General features: G+C 36.1%; 1 protein-coding gene and 1 long non-coding RNA gene across 4 annotated transcripts in view; one reads left to right on the forward strand and one right to left on the reverse strand.

The window, feature by feature from the left end:
- LOC140623713 (uncharacterized) overlaps positions 1 to 19,629 on the reverse strand; it is an 81,641-nt gene extending 62,012 nt beyond the window's left edge. Inside the window, exon 1 of one of the 2 annotated variants that reach the window (XR_012023273.1) lies at positions 19,380 to 19,629. This is a non-coding gene — a long non-coding RNA (uncharacterized lncRNA). The remainder of the gene's footprint in view (positions 1 to 19,379) is intronic. The other variant, XR_012023272.1, reaches the window with a different exon arrangement.
- Positions 1 to 24,511, forward strand: part of BMPR1B (bone morphogenetic protein receptor type 1B) — a 393,829-nt gene that overhangs the window by 156,783 nt on the left and 212,535 nt on the right. The window contains exon 1 of one of the 2 annotated variants that reach the window (XM_072810276.1): positions 19,592 to 19,690. The exons of the other annotated variant lie outside the window; for it this stretch is intronic. The gene's annotated coding sequence lies outside the window, so the exon portion shown is untranslated. Of the gene's footprint in view, positions 1 to 19,591; positions 19,691 to 24,511 lie in introns of those variants that run through there. 2 annotated transcript variants of the gene reach the window in all.

Raw genomic sequence — 24,511 nt, forward strand, 5'->3', positions numbered from 1 at the left:
ACTAAAGCAATTCAGGAAATGAATTCTTAATTTTTTTGAATTCTTAATTTTATCTCCTGTTTACTTTTAGTTTCGTAAAGCAGCCCTTTATCCTCATCGTAGGCCTCTGCCAGCCTACCGACTCTCTCAGCTGGATGGTGTACCTCTCTTTAGGATCTGTGGGAACTTCTGAATCCCTGCAAGCCATGCCCAACCCATGGATACCCAGAAGCACTGTCTTAGGTATATGTAACTAGCACCACCCTCTTCGAAGCTGCATAAATATTTCCACGTCTTGTAGAGTATGGAGTTGAACTGAGCATCGGTCTTCTCCTAGGGCAATTACTTTCACACTGTGATGCTACGAAATATAAGAAATGAATTTAAAACTGGTACATCACGATAGCAAAAGTTTCACAAACCAGCACTTACACTTGCTACTTGAGACATAACTTACTCTTTTCTAAATTATTCTAATAAATTTTTAAAAATGCTACTTGTAACGTGGCTAATGGATTTGTGACCTACGAATAGGTGTTCATCTGGTGTTTAATAAAACATTTTGGAGGCCTGCAGCCTTCTTCAGGTTATGTATGAGATGTGAGTCTCTAGGGAAGATTGCCGTATAACTAACTGGATGTTTTAATTGACATTTCTTTACTTACCCATTACCAGCACCCCCACCCAAAGGCTTAGGCCAGATAGTCTGATTTTTGTGAGAATCACTTAAATATGATCTTCTTACTCTTCATCCATCTTTCCTTCCCATACTCTCCTGTGGCCAAAAGGGACAGCCTCCTTCCTTCTGTATGCTGGGGATGTCCCATGTATCATATGCTGAGCCATTTCTGTATTTTGATTAAATCCTATGATTCTGTCATCCAGCCCTTGATATGGGAATGGAGATTAACAGTGTACAAATAGCTTACTTTAATTTTCTAAAAATGTGACCCCCAAGACCATGATTAGGATCATGTTATTATCCTAGGAGATAATTTGAGTCATTTTTTTTCTCCCGTGGAAAAAGTTGGTGAATAAAAGTGGGGACAGTACTGTTATTTTGTTGTCATATTCTTTATTCTTTGGAAGTAATTGTCTTTGAATTGTTTATGAATATTAATGATTCTTTAAACTCTGTACTGGATTATTGTGACACTGGTGGAAAAAGTATGTTCTTGCAAATTTTCACTGTTCTTGAGTTCAGAATTTCTGGAAGATTCTTCAGACACAATTTTATGTGAGTTTTAAAAACAGATGTGATAGACTTATGTATCCTCTAACTGAAAGTTGTACCTCCTGACTCCCTTGTCCCACACCCATTTCCTTGCCTCTGGCAATCACCAATATATTTTCTGCATCTGTTAGTTTGGATATTATAAGTCTGGGATACAATGTACAGCATAGTGACTATATTTAATGATATTTTACATTTGATAGTTGATGAGAGAATAGATATATTTTTTAAGATTTTTATTATTTATTCATGATAGACATAGAAAGAGAGAGGCAGAGACACAGGCAGAGAGAGAAGCAGGCTCCATGCAGGGAGCTCGATGCGAGACTCGATCCTGGACTGCGCCCTGAGCCAAAGGCAGGTGCTAAACCACTGAGCCACCCAGGGATCCCCGAGAGAATAGATCTTAAAAGTTCTTATGAGAAGAAAGAAGTTTGTAACAATCTGGTGGTTGATGATAGACATTTTGCAATATATACATATATTAAATCATGTTGTATATCTAAAGCTAATACATTGTATGTCAGTTATATCTCCATTAAAAATAGAATCATAAAACAAAACAAAAATTGGATGTGGTGTTTGCAAATGACATATCAAATAAAGGACCAATATCCAAGATTTATAAAGAACTTATCAAACTCAACACCCAAAGAACAAACAATCCAATCAAGAAATGGGCAGAAGACATGAACATACATTCCTCCAAAGGAGACCCACACATGGCCAACAAGCACATGAAAAAGTGCTCCACATCAGTTGTCATCAGGGAAATACAAATCAAAATCACAATAAGATACAACTTTATATTAGTGAGAATGGCTAAAATCAAGACAAGAAACTACAAATGTTAGCAAGGATATGGAGAAAGGGAAACCCTTTTGCACGGTTGTTGAGAATGCAAGCTGGACAGCCACTCTGGAAAACAGGGTGGAGGTTCCTCAAGAAGTTAAAAATCAAACTACCCTATGACCCAGGAATTGCACTACTTGGATATTTAACCCAAAGATACAGATGTAGTGAAACGACAGGACACCTGCACCCCAATGTTCATAGCAGCAATGTTCACAGTAGCCAAACTGTGGAAGGAGCCATGATGTCCTTCGACAGATGAATGGATAAAGAAGATGTGGCATGTATACACAACGGAATACTACTCAGCCATTAGAAAGGCTGAATACCATTTACATGGATGTGGATGGAACTGAAGGTATTATGCTGAGTGAAATAAGTCAATCAGAGAAAGACAATTATCATTCTTTCATATATAGAATATAAGAATTATGGGCAGCCCCGGTGGCGTAGCGGTTTAGCGCCGCCTGCAGCCCGGGGTGTGATCCTGGAGACCCAGGATCGAGTCCCACATCGGGCTTCCTGCGGGGAGCCTGCTTCTCCCTCTGCCTGTGTCTCTGCCTCTCTCTTCGCTCTCTCTGAATGAATAAATAAATAAATCTTAAAAAAAAAAAAAAAAGAATTAGTGAAAGGCACCATAAGGAAAAGGGGGGAACTGAGTGGGGAAAAATTAGGAAGACAAACCATAAGTGACTCCTGACTCTGAAAAACAAACAAAGGGTTGCAGAAGAGGAGGTGGGTGGGGGGTTGGGGTAACTGGGTGACGGGCAATAAGGAGGTCATGTGATGTGATGAGCACTGGGTGCTATATGTTGGCAAATTGAATTTAAATTTAAAAAATTGGACATGGGTACAGTGAAGAAAGAGGAAAAAAGCTGTTAGTTGTGTTTTCTATATTAGTTAAAAGGCATTCTGACAAATTCTTCTAAATGTAACAATAAACTCCTTTTTCTAAAGAGTAGTTTCAACTTCTTTTATAAATGTAAAATATGACCTAGAGTTTTAAAGGTTTTTTTATTGCTTTTTGATTATTTTTATTGAAATACTTATTGTCTCTTGTTAAATAACTACATTAATTATATAGCTAGGGCCTAGCTTCTCAACCGTTTCCAGAAGAAGCCCCCAGTTTCCATTAAAGAGTTTTATGGAGGCTCCCCACATGTCAAATTTCACAGAGCTGGCTGCATTGGCTTTTTATGAAGGACTTGGATGCAATGCCAAGGCCTCCCACTAATTGTTTTATGGGCTCAGTGTGGGATTTGCATCCCTGACTGAGGAAGCCCCATGTTAAAGGACTGTGGGAGTGAGGAGTTGTCAAACATACCCAGAAAGAGCAGTAAAAAAAAATTCTGGTTAACTGTACTGTTGTTGCCAAGGAGCATAAGCAGAACACAAAACATGCCAAATGCTGACTGATTTTAAACAGTGACCCCTATTTCAGAGAATACTCACTTCATTACATTTTTGGGAGAAAAACAAATCACAAATAGCTCCATAATTAATTTGAGTGCCCATTTCCGTTTGACACTAGTAAATTAGTGTTTTCCAAGAGTGAAAATAAAACAACCAACTTTTATGTGTTCTTTGAGAGGAGATAACTTATCATGGTTATCTGTGAACATTTAGTTTTGGAGTAATGTGTTCAGACTTATGTGCTTTAATATCTTTTTTCCTCTAAAGGGGTTAAGTAATTGTGTTTTACCCCTGTTAACCATTAATTTGCATATATCTACACCAAAAAAAGTTACTTCTAAATTTTAAAGAATTGTAGTGGCAGAACTGAAACTCTTACTTCTTCACCAGGCCCTGACATTGTTTTTCTTAGTCTCAAGCAATCTGCTTGGCATTCTGAACCTGTCTTTCCTCTAGAGGATGAAACAAGATATTTTTGAAGTACAGTATGACCTCAGAGAGTGCTGTTAGCTTGTTTAATGTTGACATGTGAACAGAATTATTAGAGCCACACTTCAATAGGCCTAGAGTAGAAATGCAGTATTGTGTAGGAAGATAAGTATTACCTGTCTCCTTGCTGGTTGATAGTGTTAAAACTAAATGATATATTGAGATTTTTATGAATTTTGAAATATCTTTTGGAAGTTGGTGAAGGAAAAAAATAGGTAGAGCTCATTTTTAGTAACCAAAATATACTCATCTTAAAAAAAGAGATTCTTGTATTTCAAATAAATAATCTTGGATTAGGAATTCTTTATGATTTATATTCTTTATTGTTTATAAAGAATTGTAAGCATGTTTCTTATATGTATCTCTAACATAGATACTTCTTGTGTGCATGTGTTGGTGTGTGATATTTATATGCTCTTCTGTCTTACTATTAATATAGTAGCAATGTGTAATATATAGAGCAAACCACAAGTAAAACATTATGTATATTAAGAGCAAAATTCACTTCTGCAAAATACAAAAAATAATTTCAGTAGTCTGTCGATAGTCTTATTTTAATACAACTGTTATTTTTGTTTTTTCAAAGTTGGTGATAAGATTGCAAATCTAAAGCAGAGTGGAATCTTAATGGTAATTTCCTCATCATTGTGACTCCAAGACATTATCTCAACTTTACTACCTGATTATCTTTCCATGTAAAATAATCTGTCAGCCCACTATTACTTTGTGAAAAATTATTCCTTAAAACCAGATTTTGTCTCTGGATGGCTCCTTGGTATGTCTTTTTAATTTAATTAATTAATTAATTTATTTATTTATTTATTTGGTAGTCTTTATTTTGAATAAGAATCAACTTAATACTAATGATCTATAAAACCAACCTCACTATTATAAATGTTAAGCTATGCTTGCAACTTCCTCTCATAAGCTCAAAGTTGTCATTTGTTATTTAGACACCAAATTATGCACTCGTTTAGCCATTGCCAGCATTTCTTCTTTAGGTTGTACTAAAAATTTCCCTTTATTTTGAGTTCTGAAGGGCCAATTGCATAGAGTACTTGTCACTGCTTCTGTGGTGCCATTGGATCCTTTCATTCCAATGGAGCTCACATCAAAAGTGCTGTTTCATTAACTGCTTTTCCAGTGTGCATCTCAACTACTTATAACCATGCAAGATATCCCTGTGTATAAATCCATTTTACACAACTTTTCCTCATCAGACACTTTAGTTATAATTATTCTGTTGATTATCCTTCTCTGCGTTTATTAGGTATGTGTTGGTAAAAATTTAAAATGAAAAACAAAAAACACAAATTTGCCTACTCAGTATTAGAATACATAATAGTGTTCTGAGTTATTTTAAACTAATACTTGTATTTAGCACATATTTAATATTTTCTCCATTTCAAGTGTACTTCATAGTTTTTATCTGAATCTTTTAGCATTTGCATTGTTATTCCTATTTGCAGATGAGAATATTAGGTCTTAGAAGAGTTAAGAAATTATCCCATTATACTAGCAATGAAATTGAATTAATAATTAAAAATAACTTCCAACAAATAAAAGCTCAGGACAGATGGCTTCACAGGTTAATTCTGCCAAACATTTAAAAAAAGTTAATACAATTTTTTTTCAAACTATTCCAAAAAAGAGAAGATGAAGGAAAGCTTCCAAATTTATTCTGTAAGGGCAGCATTACCTTCATTCTAAACCCAGATAAAAATGCTAGGAAAAAATGTATAACTATAAGCCAGTATCTCTGTTGACAATAGATGTAAAAATCCTCAACAAAATATTAGCAAACCAAATTCAATAATATATTAAAAAATCATTGACCACAGGAAGTCAGATTTATTCTGGGGGTGAAAGCGTGGTTCAGTATTGGCAAATCAAATAACATAATGCATACCATTGACAAAAAAAGGGTAAGAAACATATGATCATCTCAATAGATGCAGAAAAACCATTTGACAAAGTATAAATCCATTCATGTTAAAAAAAAATCTCAACAAAGTAGATTTAGAGGGAGCATACTTCAACAAAATAAAGGCTATATATGAAAAACCCATAGCTAATATAATGGTGAAAAACTGAGGTCCTAACCCCAGTATTCGGACAAGAAAAAGAAGTAAAAGACATCCAGATTGGTAAAGAAGAAATAAAACATTCACTATGTGCAGATGACATAATTCTATATATAGAAAACTCTTAGGACTCTACTAAAAATCTATTAGAACTTATAAATGAATTCAATAATCTCACAGGATACAAAGTTAATATACAGAAATTTGTGCAATTCTGTACACTAACAAGTAGCAGAAAGAGAAATTAGGAAAATAATTCCATTTACAGGTGTACCAAAGATAATAAAATGCCTAGGAGTAAATTTAACCAAGGAGGTAGGTGAAAGACCTGTATCTGAAACTCTAAATCATTGATGAAAGAAATTGGAGATGACACTAACATGGAAAGATATTCCATGCTAATGAATTGGAAGAACCAATATTGTCAAAAATGACCATACTTTCTAAGGTAATCTGCAGATTTGATGCAATCCCTATCAAAATACCAACAACATTTTTTGCAGAACTGAAACAAATAATCCTAAAATTTGTATGGAACCACAAAAGACTGAATAGCTAAAGCATTCTTGAGAAAGAAGAACAAAGCTGGATGTGTCACAATCCCAGATTTCAGGATATACTCCAAATGTGTAGTAATCAAAACATTATGGCACTGGTACGAAAATAGTACCATAAATCAGTGGAACATAATAGCTCAGAAATAAACTTACTCATATATGGTTAGTAGTCTATGACGAGGTAAGAATACACAATGGAAAAAAGTCTCTTCAACAAATTGGATTGGGAAAACCAGACAGCTACATGCAAAATAATGAAACTGGGCCACTTTCTTATACAATATACAAAAATAAAGTCAAAATGGATTAAGGGCCTAAATGTGAGACCCAAAATCATAAGATTCCTAGAAGAAAACATAGGCAATAATTTCGTTGGCATTGGGCATAGAAACATTTTTCTAGACTTGTCTCCTCAGGCAAGGGAGACAAGGAAAATTTGACTATTGGAACTATACCAAGATAAAAAACTTTTGCACAACAAAAAAAGCCATCAGCAAATCCAAAAGGCAACTTACTAAATGGAAGAAGATATTTTCAAATGATATATTTGACAAAGGGTTAACCAATATGTATAAAGAACCTATACAAGTCAACAATGAAAAAAATCTGTATAAAAAATGGGAAGAGGACCTGAAAAGACATTTTTTCAAAGAAGACCTACAAATGACCAACAGACACATGAAAAGATGCTCAGCATTATTAATCATCAGGGAAATGCAAACCAAAATCACAATGAAATATCTCCTTCTACTTATGAGAATGGCTAACAACAACAACAAAGACAAGAAATAACAAGTGTTGGCAAGGATATGAAGAAAAAGGAATCCTCACGCACTCTTGATGGGAATGCAAATTGGTGCAGCCACTGTGGAAAAAAGTATGATGATTCCTTAGAATATTAAAAATAGAAATACCATAGGATCCAATAATTCCACTACTGGGTATTTACCCAAAGAAAATGAAAACACTAATTCGAAAAGATATATTCCCTCTCTGTTTACTACAACATTATTTACCTAGCCAAGATGTCGAAGCAACCCAAGTGTCCATTCATAGGTGAATGGGTAAAGAAGATCTGGTAGTTATATACAATGGACTATTACTCAGCCACAAAAAAAGAATGAGACCCTGTCATTTGTAACAACGTGGATGGACCTAGAAGGTATAATGCTAAGTGAAATAAGTCAGCTTGAGAAAGATAGATATCATATTATTTCACTCATATGGAATTTAAGAAACAAAACAAAAAAGACATACATAAACTTTTAAGTATAGAGAACAAACTGGTGGTTGCCAAAAGGAAGGTGGGTAAGGGGATGAGTGAAGTAAATAAGATTATACTTACCTTGATGAATACTGAGTAATGTATAGAATTATTAAATCTTTATATTGTACACCTGAAACTAATATAACACTGTATATTAATTATACTTCAATTAGTAATTGGCTAGTATTGAAAAAATAAAATAATATCAAGGGAACTATTTTTTTTAAGATTTTATTTATTTATTCATGAGAGACAGGAGAGGCAGAGACATAGAGGAAGAAGCAAGCTCCCTGTGGGGAGCTTCATGCAGGACTTGATCCCAGGACCCCAGGATAATGACTTGAGCCAAAGGCAGATGCCCAACCACTGAGCAATCCAGGTGCCCCTGAAAGAACTATTTTGTAGTTACATAGCAAGTAAGCAGAATTGGGATATGAATACAGTAGGTTTACATACTCTGAATTTTTATGTTTATGAAAGGAAGTATTGAACCAGGAGGGATTGTTTAGACATTCCAATTCACCTTTTGGTAATTGGCAACTACTAATAGTAGTTGTACAGTAATTGTTGAATGGATTCCAAAGCCCTCAATTCAAGTCCTGGCATTTCCATGGGTTACTGACAAATAATTGAAACTTCTTGGACTTAGGTTTTCAAATAGAAAAATAATTTTGGGGTTCCTGGGTTGCTCAATTTGTGGTGTCAAACTTGTGATTTTGGCTCAGGTTGTGATCTTGGGGTGGTGAGATCTAGCCCTATGTTTGGGCTCCATGCTTGGTAGGGAGCCTGTTTGAGATTCTCTCCTCTCCCTCTGCCAAAACCCATGCCCACACTCACTCTCAAATCTTTAAAAAAAATAAAAGAAAAAGAATCAATTTAGGTGTTGGAAAAACTGGATGTCTATATGTGGAAGAATGAAATTGGATCCTTATCTTACACCATACTCAAAAACCAATTCAAGATGGATTAAAGACTTAAAACCCTGAAACTTTGAAACTCCTAGAAGAAAACATAGAGGAAAAGCTTCATAGGATTAATCTTGACAGTGATTTCATGGATGTGATACCAAATGCATAGGCAGCCAAAAAACAAAAATAAATAAGTGAGTCTACATCAAACTGAAAGCTTTCTGCCCAGCCAGGGAAACAGCAGAGGTAAAAGGTAATTTATAGGATGGGAAAAAATATGTGTAAGCTATATATCTGGTAAGAGTTAATCTCCAGTGTATAAAAATGTCTGCAGCTCAATATTAAAAAGCCTAGTAACCCAATAAAAAAATGAGTTAAGGAGGATCACTGGGTGGCTCAGCAGTTTAGCGCCTGCCTTCCGCCCAGGGCATGGTCCTGGAGTCCTGGAGTCCTGGGATCAAGTCCCACATTGGGCTCCCTGCATGGAGCCTGCTTCTCCCTCTGCCTGTGTCTCTGCCTCTCTCTCTCTCTCTCTCTCTCTCTGTGTCTCTCATGAGTAAATAAATAAAATCTTAAAAAAAAAAACAAACTAAGGACTTGAATTGACATTTCTCTAAAGAAGACATACAGATGGCCCAACAGGTATATGAAAAAATGCTCAATGTTATTAGTCATCAGGGAAATGCAAATCGAAGCCACAGTGAGTTGTCATTTTAAACCTGTCAGGATGAATATTATATATAATATATAATATATAATATATATTATATATAATATAAAGACAATGATGACGACGACAGTGTTGGCAAAGATGTGGAAAAATTGGAAGCTTTGCATACTGTTGGTGGGAATGCAAAACCCTGCAGCTGCTATGGAAAACCATATGGAATCTTCTCAAAAATTAAAAATAGAACTACCACATGATCCAGCATCTGACCTCTGAATTGAAGCGAGGATCTCAAAGAGATAATTAGCACTCTCATGTTCATTGCAGCAGTACTTGTAATTACCAAGATGTGGGAACAACCCAAATATCTATCAATAGGTGAAAAGATAAAGAAAATGTGGCTTATACATACAATGGAATACTATTCAGCCCTAAAAAGCAAAGCAGTTCTGCAGCATGTGACACCATAGATGAACCCTGAGGACATTATACTAAGTGAAATAAGCCACTCACAAAAAGTTGAATACTGCATGATTCCACTTACATGGGATATCTGAAATAGCCAAATTCATAGAATGAAAGAATGGAATGGTGGCTTCCAGGGCTTGAGTAAAGGGCAGTGGGGAGTTACCAATCATCAGGCATAAAGTTTCAGTTAAACAAGGTGAATAAGCCATAGAGATCTGCTGTACAACATTGTGCCTGTAGGCAGCAATACGGTAGTGTATACTTAAAATTTAAGAGGGTAGGTCTTACGTTAACTGTTTTTACCACAATAACCTGCATTTAAAAAGAAAAAGAGAGGGCACCTGGGTGGCTCAGTGGTTGAATGTCTGCCTTTGGCTCAGGTCCTGATTCTGGAGTCCTGGGGTCAAGTCCTTCATTAGGCTCCCTGCAGGGAGACTGCTTCTCCCTTTGCCTATATCTCTGCCTCTCTCTCTGTGTCTCTCATGAAAAGTAAATAAAATCTTAAAAAAAAATATGAACAAGAGTGTAACACATTTAGGTTGACTATTGTTTCAGATCCAGAGTTGTTTGTTCAAATGAAGTCTTTTTCCAGAAGCTATTTTTATAGATTAGATAAAATCAGACATGTTCTTCTTAGAGATGTAACATGGGAAGAGGGTGGCTATAAAACTTCCTTGGCTCATGAGGCACCTGGGGTCTTGGTTGGTTGAGCCCCCAGACTCTTGATCTCAGGTCAGATCTTGATCTCAGGGTCGTGAGTTCAAGCCCTGCATTGGGCTCCACACTGGAGTTTGGAGCCTGCGTTAAAAAAAAAACACAAAAACTCCCTTTGCTCTATTTGTGCCTGCCCTGGGCAGTTTGAAATGCACTAGACTAGATGATCTTTCAACTCAAAGATAATTTGGGTTCTGAATTTCTTTTTAAATGATTTTATTTATTTATGAGAGAGCACAAGCAGGTGCACAAGCACACGTGCACAGGATTGGCAGTGGGGGAGGGGCAAAGGGAGAGGGACAAACAGACCCCCCCCCCCACTGAGCAGAAAGCCCAATGCCACTGCAGGGGGCTGGATTCCAGGACCCCAAGATCATGATATGAGTGGAAGTTAGATGCTTAACTGACTTGAGCCATCCTTGGGCTCTAAATCTCCTTGACCATGATCTTCTAAAAGGTCTGGTTTACACTTTGGGTCTTGAGAAAATAGTATGGAGCTAAAAAACATGAGGAATAAACTACTCACAAGGGTGCTGCCATTAACACTCAGTTGTTTCCATATAATGTAGGATCCACTTTAAGGATATTACTTCTTCACTAGCATATATCATTTGGGGGACTCTCATTTTTGGAAGAAATTTCTCTTCCTTCTGAAAATGATTTTCCTTTTCTACTCTGCACTTAGGCTTTTAGAACACTTGACATATCTGCATTACTCCTATTTGGAATGGTAGGTAGTTAATTGTTACTTCTGGGATAAGCAAGGAAAGTTGGATTATAAAATTCCAGAAATCACCCTATCATCTGAACTATATCAATTAATAATGTATAATGACTTCTTGTTCTTGTAATTCTAGGCAAAAATTCCTGTACTCATAAATTGGAGAAAAGTAATAATTTCTTTGTTTTACATTTTGCTTCTCAACATGATGAAATTTGGATGAGGCGGGGGAAGTCTAAGAGCCTATTGGGGGATCTGTGCCTCTACCACCTTTATTTGGAATAGGGGCACTTTGTGGCATTTTGCTTCTTTTTATGGTAAATATATTTTTGTTTTGCACACCATGATTTCTCGGAACAGGGACTATAAAACAGGGCAGAGGCAAAAGTCTGAGATACAGAATCAGAATGTGTCTCAGACTTGGTTGGTGGGGTGGAGTATTTGGCTTCATTTGCCACTTCTGACAGCTGGTGGTTTCCTTCTGAGTATCTGTGAATTTCCAGGGAAGCTAACTCCACTTCCTGTATGTAGCTCCAATCAAGACAAACAGTGTATTTCATCCTTCTGGCTGTAGTGCTATGTACCGGTTGAGCATGTGACCTAAGCCAATTTAATCGAAGTGAATCACAGAGCTGTGGGCGAGCAGTTTTGAACAACTGTGCTTTCTTTCTTGGTGATCTTGAGCAAGGGGAATATTTAGCCTCAATAATTGTGCCCCTTGTTTTGGAATAATGAGTTAAAATGGTGGCATGGAGAAATGGGTCTTTGGTTATTTTATTGAACCACTGGATCAAGCCTGACTTGAAGATTTTACTACTTCTTAACTTTTCAGTTATGGGAGCAGGTCTCCTTCCTGTGTAAGTTAGTTTGAATAAGCCATTGCCAGTGAATGAGTTTTGCCTGGTCAAAACCTTTGGTACTTTTACTTGGACCTTCCTAATTTAGTTTACTTTCCTAGAACTAAAATCTCCTGCCTGCTTACACCTTAGTTTCCTAACCTATAAAATGAAGAGTTACATCAGATGATAGAGTATCTGTTGGATAACTTTTTCTGCTTCCAGGAATGTAACTCATGTCTTATATCAGAAATTTGTTGACCCCCTTCTTCCTACTTAGCAAGATTTATCCTGCTACCATCCAGACTTTAGGAATGTGGATCTTCTAATACTATACATAGAACAGCATAAATGGCATATATTTAGTCAGTTTCATAGTTGGATAACCTCTTTCCTTTTTCACCGCAGAAACAATTTTTTTTTTTTTTTTTTTTTTTTTTTTTTTTTTTTACAGATGGTAGGTTTTGGGAGAGAGATGGAATAAGACTGATGAAGACTGATTATTTTCTTACCAATTTTCCCATTAAAACCTATAAGAAATAACACATGAGTACAGGGAAGCTAATATATTGATGATGCCAAAGATAAGTAGTCTGTCACAATATAAACCAGTTAATTTTGTTGTTTTTAAAATAACATATTGGCTTCTTAACCTTAGCCAGCTATCGACTGTCAGTAGTTAAAATAATTATTTGAGAACAGTTTCACAGGTCAGTTCAAATCTTTGACTTAGTGTCAGAAAAACAACTTCGAGCAGATGCCTTAAAGATATGCTATGTCCATATCAAATTCACATGTAAGGACAAACACAGAAGTGCTTTAAAACATGGACTTGGTACTGGGAAGATTTTAATGGGAGTTTGGATGTTCATAAGGTCTTTAACCATCTATTCAAGAAAATAAGCTAAAGAACCAAGTAGATTTTGCAAGCTGAATGGGTGCTGATGGTAGGTGGTTATAGGTATGGTGGTGGTGAGAAATAACTTTTACTGGATTGCGCCAAACAGTGACAGGCAGCAGTCAGGGCTTTATAAGAATTCAGTGAATGGTAATTTGCAGCAATCCAATTTCATGTAGCAAAGATTACCTGCAAAGCACAAATTTCTCTCTTTTCTTTTCTTTTCTTTTCTTTTCTTTTCTTTTCTTTTCTTTTCTTTTCTTTTCTTTTCTTCTTTCTTTCTTTCTTTCTTTCTTTCTTTCTTTCTTTTCTTTTCTTTTCTTTTCTTTTCTTCTTTTCTTCTTTTTCTTTTTTTTACAACAGCTTTGATATGTGTGACTCAATGATGAATGACTTTGTGAAATACTATTTATAAAAAAATAAGTGTGCTCCCCCAGATTGCATTGCAGGACATTTAATGCTTTTTTTTTTTTTTTCTTTCCCTGAACAGATGTTTTACAGATTTTGCAAATTTTTCTGTCAAACTCTTCTTGGTCTTCTCTGTAAAGAAAAATTACATGATTACATTTAGGTCTTACTATATTGCTCTAATTTTTCTGTTATGCATGCTAGTGAGACTTTAGCAATAAGCTTTTCTGCATTCTGAAGTATTAAATACAAGATATTTAAATTTTATAATTTTTATTTAAGGCCAACCATAATATTAGCCTAGAGGAGTTTGCCCTGGAGTTCAGATGCATCTGCCATTTTGAATGGATGCTCTGGGGACCTGTCTTATTTTGTTTCTCTCAAGAACACCTTGTTAAATTTGGTGATCATGTCCAAAGTCAGCAGTGCATGCTGAGTTTCATGAGTTATTTGGCTATACCTTGGGTTGCATTTTTTTTTAAAGCAGTCACTATTTTCATTGAATCTTATAGTGTTATATTGATTTATAGTTTGTGTGTGTATGTGTGTGTGTTGTGGCTACATTTGCTTTTTGCAGTTAAAGAATAGTTTAAAATAGTACCTTTCAGTGGTGTTCATAAGGTGAAAATCTAGTAGATAAAATTCAGAAAACAGATGACCTCAAATTAACTTATGTGTTGGCTTTGAAAAAATGTTTAATTTAAAGCATTTCATTTTATTTTCAAACTTAAAAGGGTAATTTTCCCTGTGGTAGAATAATAGGAGTTATTTTTAAAAAGAAATTTCCTGTCTCAAAGTTGGTCTAATATTTACTTTCTTTGCTTGAAAGTTATTTGCATGTAATCCATTCACTTAAAGTTCTTAAGTTTCACTGACAGTAACTGGTAAACTTGGATGATCAGCACCCAATCAACCCGAGTCACAGGCTTCATACATAGAAAAAGGACAGTAAGAGCTCCAGTGGACAGACTGATTTATTCATTTCTTGTGGGTCACTAATGAATTAATTTGTCTTCAGATCTTCATTAATGCATTAATATTCATGATTAAATTCAGCAAATACTATCAATGTTATTATGATAGATCATTAGGTGCCTCTAACTGAGAAAAAGTTGTGGAACATTTCTTGTTTCTCAGGGCACCAGTGGTTTACTAATGATGTAACACAGAAACAAAAATAAATAATATTCAAGATGTATTTATAAACTGTGCAAGATACAGGCTTTCAGTGAGGGCTGGTGGAATGGCTGGGTCAGAGGTGGATGGGAAAAAATAAAATAATTATAAAGGATTTGATGTTTGAGATTATTTTTGAAGCAACAGGCAGCCTTTTTGGTGCGAGGAGATGGGTGCATTATTGAGTTGGCAGAAATGGCATGAGTAAAGACAGGGAGGTAAGATGATAGGAAATGGAGAAGCGAAGTTTCAGAATAGTAAGCCTTAAACAGGTTGCGTGTGAAGAAAACTGCCCTTTAATGGGTCCTAAATGCCAGTGGTTAGAATTCTACTTAGAAAGAAGTGGAATGCATCTGGGTGTTGTGCATATAGTAAAGGACCGAGCTACATTGTGCCAGAAGTAATGGAAAGAAAGACACAAGTTGCTGGCACGCTGACTACGTGGAATCCATTGTATTTGGCAACCATTTATATAACCAGGATGAGGGAGACTGGCATTAAGGATGACTCCAAAGTCTTGAGGCTGTGTGTCTCTGGAATATTGATTATTTTATTAACAGAAATTGAGAAGTCAGAAGAGGGAGCTATTTGTGGAGAGAAAATACAGGAATTGGATGAGAGGGGCTTCAGGTGTACATTGTTTCCATGGCCTGAGGAGGAAAATGTCTCATCTGATGATTAAACGTGGTATATGTGTAGATGTATTTGCAAGTCATTCATTATAATTGGTATGTGAAGTTCTTTACTGAGTTTCTTAGATTTAGAGTCAATATGCAAAAACCTGTATTATGCAAGATGGGAGACCAATTACATTTTAATCTTGGTAAACTAAAAACAGTTCAAAGAGTTGAGATCACAATGTAATTTCTGATTGATTCTTCTGAGACAATAGTGGGTGGTTCTACCTCTTGTGTTGTCATGCAAATGGAGTGAAAGGCCTGAACTGTTTTTCAGAAGTTTCCCTCCTCTCCCCACAAGGACAGAGGAAAATATTGTCCGGCTAGATGCTGTGTAAATAAACAACTGCCTACCTTTTTTGCCTTAGATGTTAAAACATGTTTAGGAAGATGTATAAAAATAGCTCTTCACTTTTGCTTTTTGTTCTTTGGTTCATACCAGATATTTTACCCGCTTATGTCTTTTTAAACATATTTATGTACCAGTGTTCTTTTCAAATGATAATATGCAATTCTGTAATTTTTATAAGCCGCTAGAATTAGTGAAAATATTTAATATTTTAATATTTAATATTTAAAAATATTAATATTTAATGGGTGATACAAAGACAGAACTCATAAGTTTTTCCTGTGCCACAATTAATAATATTAATAATTATTTAATAATAATCAATTATTGAACAATAAGTCACACAAAATCTGTGGCATGATCTAGTCTGATATTGTATTTGTATTTTATAAGGTTTATATTTGATGTATTTTCTAAATATTTTAGATAGGTATAAAGATTTTATTTATTCCCTTTAGATTCATTAAAAAAACAAAATGATTTGTGACACAACTCAATGAATGATTTTTATAACATACACACTTAAAACCAACCAAAGCCAGTTCTGCCTAATAATTTCAGCTTCCTTCGACTGAGGACCATGAAACTCGGCTAACATAATGGTTTAACAGATTCCTAAATGCTTTACTACAGTGAGTGTCCCAGAGTACTTACCTTACTTCTCATGGAGGTTTCAGTTGTAGTCAAAGCCATCATTAAACATTTATTTAGTATTTCTTTGGCATATTTAGTACTGTGGCATATTTAAAAACTTGGACAGGATGACATGCAGTAGACAAAAGTAAATTAGGAACAGTTGGAATGTTTAATATGTGCTGGGAGCTCTGTTAGAACTATTTTCTCAGTATCACATCATGTTTGCTCCTCAATAACTTCTGTATCACTTTGTTATCATCTCACTACTGAAACTGGTCTTGCAGAGGTCATGAATTAGCTCGTTTGCACAAAATCTACTTGCCTCTTTTTAGTACTTTTGCTGTCTCTCAGGATCATTTGACAGGTGGGTGTTCCCTTCTCAGAACTGTTCTTTTCACTCTCCCAACCAACTTCTTTCCTCCTGTGCTGCTGCTTTGCAGTTTCTTCTGCAGGTTTCTCTACTTTCTCTGTCTCCCCTGTGGATGCTCTGAGGAGTTGAGTCTGAGGCATCCTTCTCTGGCTGTCTCCTGGATCATTGTATCCAGTTCATGACTTCATTGACAAGTACTGAAATACTGATGGTTGTCATAGCTAGTATCCCCCCAACAGGGGATACTCCTCACAGGTTCCAGGTCTCTCTTCACCGTACCGGACCCTCTTGTGTGATTTCTGCACATTTCCACTTGGAATGTAAACAGAAGCTCTAAGTTTGACATGCCCCAGATCCTAAACAAAACACATCTTTCCTTCCCTACCAGATTTGCATCTCTTTCTGTGTTCTCTATATTAGTAAACTTCACAATTATTCTCCATTGCCAGAACTAGAAACTGAGGAATTGTCCATGATTTATCTTGACTGCTATCTGTTTTCTCAACTCAGTTTTTAAATCCTGCCAGTGCTTTCTCCTTAATACTTCTCCAGCATGTTCACCATTCTTTTTTTCTTTAAAGATTTTATTTATTTACTTGAGAGAGAGAGAGGGAGCGGGGAGGAGTAGAGGGAGAGGCAGAGAATCGCAAGCAGATTCTGCGCTGAGTACAGGTCCATCCCAGGACCCTGAAATCATAATCTGAGCCAAAATCAGGAGTCGGGAGCTTGACCAACTGAGCTTCCCAGGCGCTCCAAGTATGTTCACCGTTCTTTATTTTGATTACTACAGCCTTAGTTTAGGACCTGAATCACTGTAAGATCTCTTAACTGGTCTCTCTGCAACTGGTTTTGCTCCTTCTATTCCAGGCTCTGTTTATAGTCAAAGTGACTTTTTCAAAATTCATTTTTTAAATGGTTCCTCAGAATAAAGTACAAAATCCTTAGTATGGTATATGAGACTCTTGAATATATGGTACTGCTTAAATCCTCAGATCTTATATTTCATCACATGTTTTGTGATGAATTCCCAATGGTCTTTAAAACCTAGCTGAAGCTTCCATAGAATGCAGCTCTGCCCTTTGCTCTGTTCTTCTAGGTGAGCCCTGTTACTTCTTTGTGTTCCTTGGCCCACTGCATTGAACTCCAAGGCAATGCATTGCAATAATTTGTTTTCTCATTCTTTGTTATTTTACTTTAAATATTTATGGATAAGGAGCTGTGATATTTTTCCATATATACTTTTAAGGTTACTCCTAAGTATTTAGCATCTAGCTAGCATACAGTGGGAATGCTGAAGTAATTAATGAGTAACCAAACCAAGATCAATAAAACCTACATTCTACTCTCAAGTGGGTCACTGTTTGGTGAGAAGATTTACAAGTACCAATAATTTTAAAAAGCCATCAACAAACAATAACAATATGGTATAGTATGAGCTATTAAAATTCATGTTTTCAAGTAGGAAGTGATTAAATGGTAGTATCTCAAGGGACTGTCTCTTGAGGATATATAATAGAATTACAGAGAAGTTTTCATGGCATTTAATTGTGTTTCTTTGAAATGAAGTCTTACTGTAACACTTAAGGCACTCAGAGTACTTTAAAAAACATTTTTATTGACTCTTTAAAACTTTACCCTGTCTTTTGTTTTGTCAGTTTTATGAGGACTCAACAAAAGTGAGGCAGGATGTATTAAATTTCTGGACATCTATTTGGCTAGCAAGGAGGCATAAGGATCATTGCATATATTTTTCTTTCCCTTCCGAAAGTACTGCAGTTTCTATTATCTAATAGGATTTCACATGAATTCTGGCCCCTGCTTTATGCTTCATAATTAATTCACTAATTACCAGAAATATAATGATTTTTTCTCTAAAACAATTTAAGAGGATTTAATATGTTTTTTAATAACTCGGGCCTATTACTTTTATGAACACTCAGATTTTAAAAGCCATTGTGACATAATTTTCCTTATAATAATGGAGCAAAATATTGTTGAAAAAAATTAGTGATGCTTCTGACTTTGAATGTTAAAAATGACTGCATATCAGAGACTTTTATATTGCTTGGAAGAGTCAACACTATGAATATTAACTCTGTGATTACAAGGGCAGGTTCTATTTAATTTGTGTTCGAATCATGTTTCTTGGGGTTCTAGGATACTGAAGGTTGTCTAAAGAGCTCTATGGGGAAGCTGAGGAGTAGCTGGATAGGCTGTTGGGGAAGCTCTGCAGCCCTTTCTTGCATCTTCCACACTTCTCTCACATCAGCTGCTTTCATCTGTTAACTGTTGGAGTATTTTTGAAAGGATATTATTTAAGGGGGAAGGTATTTCTTTTTTTTTTAAGATTTTATTTATTTATTCATGAGAGACACAGAGAGAGAGAGAGAGAGGCAGAGACACAGGGAGAGGGAAAAGCAGGCTCCATGCAGGGAGCCTGATGCAGGACTTGATCCCGGGACTCCAGGATCATGTCCTGAGCCAAAGGCAGATACTCAACCACTGAACCACCCAGGCATCCCAAGGGGGAAGATCTTTCTAAACTACCTTGAAAACCATTGGTTCATTTGAAGCAGATATTCAAGGAAGTCATCTTGTTGACAATTGAGAAAACCCACGAAAATAGAAAATGTATGACATTTCTTTCAATAACTGCTCTTTCCATGGGTTACTTACGGTGACATCCTCAAAGGCATTGGGGGAGGGCTGTACATATAAAAGTGCTGGACAAGCAGAGTGTTCTCTCTCATCTGTTTTCCATCAAAGACTTCCAGTTACCACATGGTATTTCCATTGTGTGGTCATTAGAACCTGTGAATTGGGGCCTGACTTGGGCTGGGGGGAGGGTGAGGTGGAAATTTGGGGGATGGTGGGAAACAGAATTGTAATGCTTCTTAAGAGCAGGGAAAAGGTTGCTGATCTTGCCAGTGTCATGGTGTTCGCATCATAATGCTAAGTACTTTCATGCCAGGAAACTGAAGGATCAGGTCAGAGTTTTATAGATTTTGGCCAAAGTCTGTTCCAAGGGAAAAGTAAATGTTTAAAGGTGTTGACCGTTGACCTAACTTACTCTTTCATTCTTTTGGTCCCTATTTCTCTCCCCTGCCCCAAATAGGGTTATCCTAGGTGCGAAATCCAGGTCACTACCATAGTAACCACACAAACAGAGTACAAAGGAGTGCTATTTGCTTGATTTTGTGGTAGTGGAAAGAAAACTGCCCATGAAGATACTTATAGGTGGCATAGACAATGGTACAAAAACATGTCTGTAAGAGATGGGTTGGAATGGACTTTGCCCATAAAACAATGTGTGTCATAAAGAAGCAGAACCTAGGGAGTAACTGCATCTTTTTAAACGCTTTAAAAAGTTGGCAGTGTTGATTCAAAATGCTGTTTTAAAAACTTTCAAAATGACATTTTTGGGGGAAACTGTAACTGTCAATTTGAAGGATGGGATTCTTTTCAGCAGAGCTTATAAAAATATCCATTGCCATATGTGAAGCAGGTTAGGGCAGTTTATCATAAATAGATGAGTTTGTCAAATGCATACATACACACCCTGTTTTTGGCCTCAGAGGAGAAATTCCAGGGCCATCAATAAAGAAATATGGTGTATTTTCACAACACATTCTGTAGATTAGTAGACATTTTATTAATACTCATATTAGAAGAAAACAGTTTAAAAACAGATTAAATAGATCTAGGGCAAAAAGAGTTTTGGAGGTTATCATGATTTGCTGGAGTTGGTTAGGGTTGGGGGGGGTCTTAGCAACTGGCTGATGGGAGCATCACTCACAAGGGTCTGACTCATCCTTTCTTCTGCTGGTCATTATACAAGGAGCATTACCTCCAATAGTGAAAACCTCATTTGGCTCAAACTATTATAGTAGCTACAAAAAGCTTAATTTCTAGCTACAAAAGCTTAATTTCTAGTTGGAAAAGCAGTATGTGTTCACAATTATTTTTTTAAAGATTTTGTTTATTTATTCATGAGACACACAGAGCAAATCAGAGACATAGGCAGAGGAAGAAGTAGGCTCTCCATGGGGAGCCTGACGCGAGACTTGATCCCAGGACCTGGGGATCATGACCTGAGCTGAAGACAGATGCTCAACCACTGAGCCACCCAGGCATCCCATAATGGTGTTTAGTTCTTTAATCCAAAAATAACCTCTGTGGACACTTTGGTGTATATCTTTTCTTTTTTTTGTATGATAGACAAATTTATATAAAAAATGTGTTTATGATATATTTTTATATAATGCATACACACATATAAATTGTAATCAAACTATTCAATAGTTTTATAACTGCATTTTTATTTCATCCATTTAACAATTCTTCATTGTGTGCCTGACAAAATCTAGGAATTTTCTATCCTGTTATATATGCCTTGAAAGCGTGACATTTAATGACGTAATATTCCATTACATCATAACTTATTTAACTATCTCCTTATTGGACGTTTATGTTGTTGCCATTTTTTGCTATTATAATTAATATTAAATCGTTAGCTTTTTACCTCTGTTTCTTTCTCCTTTTTTTAAAGATTTTATTTCTTTATGAGAGACATAGAGAGGCAGAGACATAGGCAGAGAGAGAAGCAGGTTCTGTGCAGGAAGCCCGATGTGGGACTTGGATCCCAGGATTTCAGAATCAAATCCTGAGCCGAAGGCAGATGTTCAACTACTGAGCCACCTAGGCATCCCTACCTCTCTATTTATTTTCTGTTTTGGTGTATCTGATTATTTACTGAAGAAAAAGTCCAAGAAACATAATTGTATTTTAATATTCCTCAATTTAGGGGTGCATAGGTGGCTTAGTTGGTTAGGTCATGGGATCGAGTCCCACTTATCCCTCCCTCTCTGCCTCTGCCCTTCCCCTTGCTCATATTCTCTTCTATCTCAAATAAATAAATAAAATCTTTTTAAAAAATTCCTCAATTCAGTGGCACTGTGTTTGGGGGAAAATAGTGATGAACTTAAGTTTGTATAGAGCCCAAACAATAGGATATTCAGGAGAACCCGTAAGACATAGTCACTGTGATTGCCTTTTCATGAATCTGGCATTCTGGGTGAATTTTAAATGGCCTAGACTTTGATGTCACTTCAGTGTAGGTATATCAAGGTTCTAACCTCGTGCAGTTGCCAATGTGTAGGACACATTGTTATGACAGATAATATCGTTGTAAACTAAGTTATTCATTTCTCATTACTGTTCTTAGAGATATCTGAGACAAGCTCAACACCTGATACATATGCCTAAAACAGCTTTCAGAGCCTCAGATCTTACACATTTCTGGGTCATTGATGCTATAAAAACATTCCACTGTGCCATGACCCTACTGAACAAAAGAAAAAGAAAAATTTCAGAGAAAAGGAAATTCCTACACAGTACATAGGGATTCTGTTGGTCTGTTCAAAATCCATGATGAATGGATTTTGCTTTTACCGAATTTAAAACTCCATATGATATGTGACCCTTTTAAATGCACCTTGCAGTAGCTAATGGTTATGAGGTAAAGAAAACCGTAGTTTTCCTTCTTTTCTCACCCCCTCCTTTTCCATATGTGTGCCCATGCACACGCGTGGTTCTGTGTGTTTTCAAATATGGGATTTGGCTCATTTAAATCATTTGTAGCATCCACACGTATTTATTCGTGTTTAATCTTCCCGTGAAATGCTCTGGAGATTCGTCATATGAAATCATTGGTTTCTCTTTAGTGCTAAGTCATAGCAAATTATCATCTTTGTAGGTTGATTTTGTAGAGTGTTAAATGCTATTTAAGTTTCCCTAGATATGAAGCCATTTATTTTTCTCCTAATCACTTAAAATAGCAAGAACTAATCAACTAGAGTTTTTCTCCTTTTTATGAATACACCAATCTACTCCTGACTCACGTGCATGTTTCTGCCTTTAGGTCAGTGGGAACTTTTCCCAGCGTGTTTTCTTTTTCCCTTTCATTCCTAATTTCTCTCAGGAACAAATGGCCGCATAGTTAGGCATTAGAAACTTGTTGGTGAAGGTGCTAACCTAAACATTAGTGCCAGGATCCGACGGAGACTTAATAGACTAATTAATTTGTCTCCTGCACCCCTGACCTGGGAATTATGCACAATGGGCTATACTTATGGAATCACGAGTCTGGATCCAAAGTAGAGAAAATGCAAGTTTTGTGTGCTTTATACGTCAACATGCAATTAGTACAGGGTTCTTTTAGAAAATACATTTTGAAAATGGAACATTATTCTATTTATTGCATGTTTTGCAAATAGGATATTGCAAGATTCTGCATACCTTTTTGTTCAGTTTTTTTCTTTCACATTTTATAGTAGTACTAAACAAAACCTCACAATTATTTGATCCAAATATGCTGCTGACCTTCAGAGGAGCCCGATTATATATAGAAGACCATAGTTTCTGTATCATCTATTCTAATGTAGTATGTTCTCATAACAACCACAGTGACTCTTAGAAGAAAATATGAACTTGAAGCTTGAATGACATTTTAAGGGGTGTTTGCATTATGAATTCCTGACTATGGTAGTCATTCCCCTTTCAGTAAGAAGATTAGTTTTATTTCCTGTTATATTTCTTTTCATGCTTCTCCTTCATTTTAAGGACAATTTAAATATATTTCAAGAGCAGTTAACATTTGACTATCAGTGAATTCATGGCACTGGATGGAAGCTGAATTGAGTCGGTTCATATTTGCTCGTCAGGGTATGGATTATGCATCTCTCTGGATCTTGTGAGCTCACAGAGGTACCAAATAAACTCTTTCCTGTTAGGATTGTATTTAGAACAGAGTTTTAATATTTTGGCAGTTTGTGGCTTTGAAAGCATTCACCGGACCACCAAATGTCAGTTGAGCACATGGCAGGCGGTCTTCTGGGCACTGCTGATGAATTGGTGAATGAGACTGAGGACTTCTGGCTTTGCTGAGGCTTCTAGTCCAGTAGCAGAAGTTATACACAAGGCAAACACAAACGATAATAAGGAGACAAGGCTCCTTGTTATGCACACAGTAGAACAGGGTGAGAGGATAGAGAACCAGTGGAATGCGTGTGAGATGCAATATTAGCCAGAGTATTTAGAGAATGGCCTTCAGGGAGGCTGTCTTAACAGCTGAGCACTAAATGGTGAGATGGCAGCCTGTGGGTAGATGCTGTTCTCATTCACTTATTGGCAGTCATTACCCTGAAGGGGAATGCAAGATTTCTTACTCTTCTCAGTATAGGCATAATGTGTGGACACAGCAGATCCTCAGAGGATATTACCAGGATGAACAAAATAAATGGATATTGGCATATGATTTAAGAGGAAAATGCATTCCCCTTCTAAGGCTATGTTGCTTCTAGTAGTGGAGTGAAAGATTTAGGTTTTATGTGCTTTTTTCTGTTGTTAAAATGTAATGTGAGCCTCACATTGCATTTTTTTTTCTTGTATATATTTATTCTTTTATTTTACAAATACCAAAGTGGTCAAGTGAGTGAATGTATCTGAAGTGGATAAATCAAATCCACTTGTCTAAATCATCAAAAGCATTGTATGCTACAAATATCAAAAATATTTGTAAAAAAATACAAATTGTATTTTTTGTACAAGTATGTACAAAAAATGTACATACTACATTGTATGATAAATATGCAGCATATTTATCTGATTGGTATTCTAAAGCAAGTCAGATTTGCCATGATAGTATACCTCATAGAAATTAAATCATTGATATTAAGGGAAAAAGCCATGAAATTATTTTGTGTGTCAAGTTACATTGAGGCAATTCACCATATGTCTAACCAGGTCAC

Source organism: Canis lupus, chromosome 33, assembly GCF_048164855.1.
Source record: "Canis lupus baileyi chromosome 33, mCanLup2.hap1, whole genome shotgun sequence".
Taxonomy (NCBI): Eukaryota; Metazoa; Chordata; class Mammalia; order Carnivora; family Canidae; genus Canis; species Canis lupus.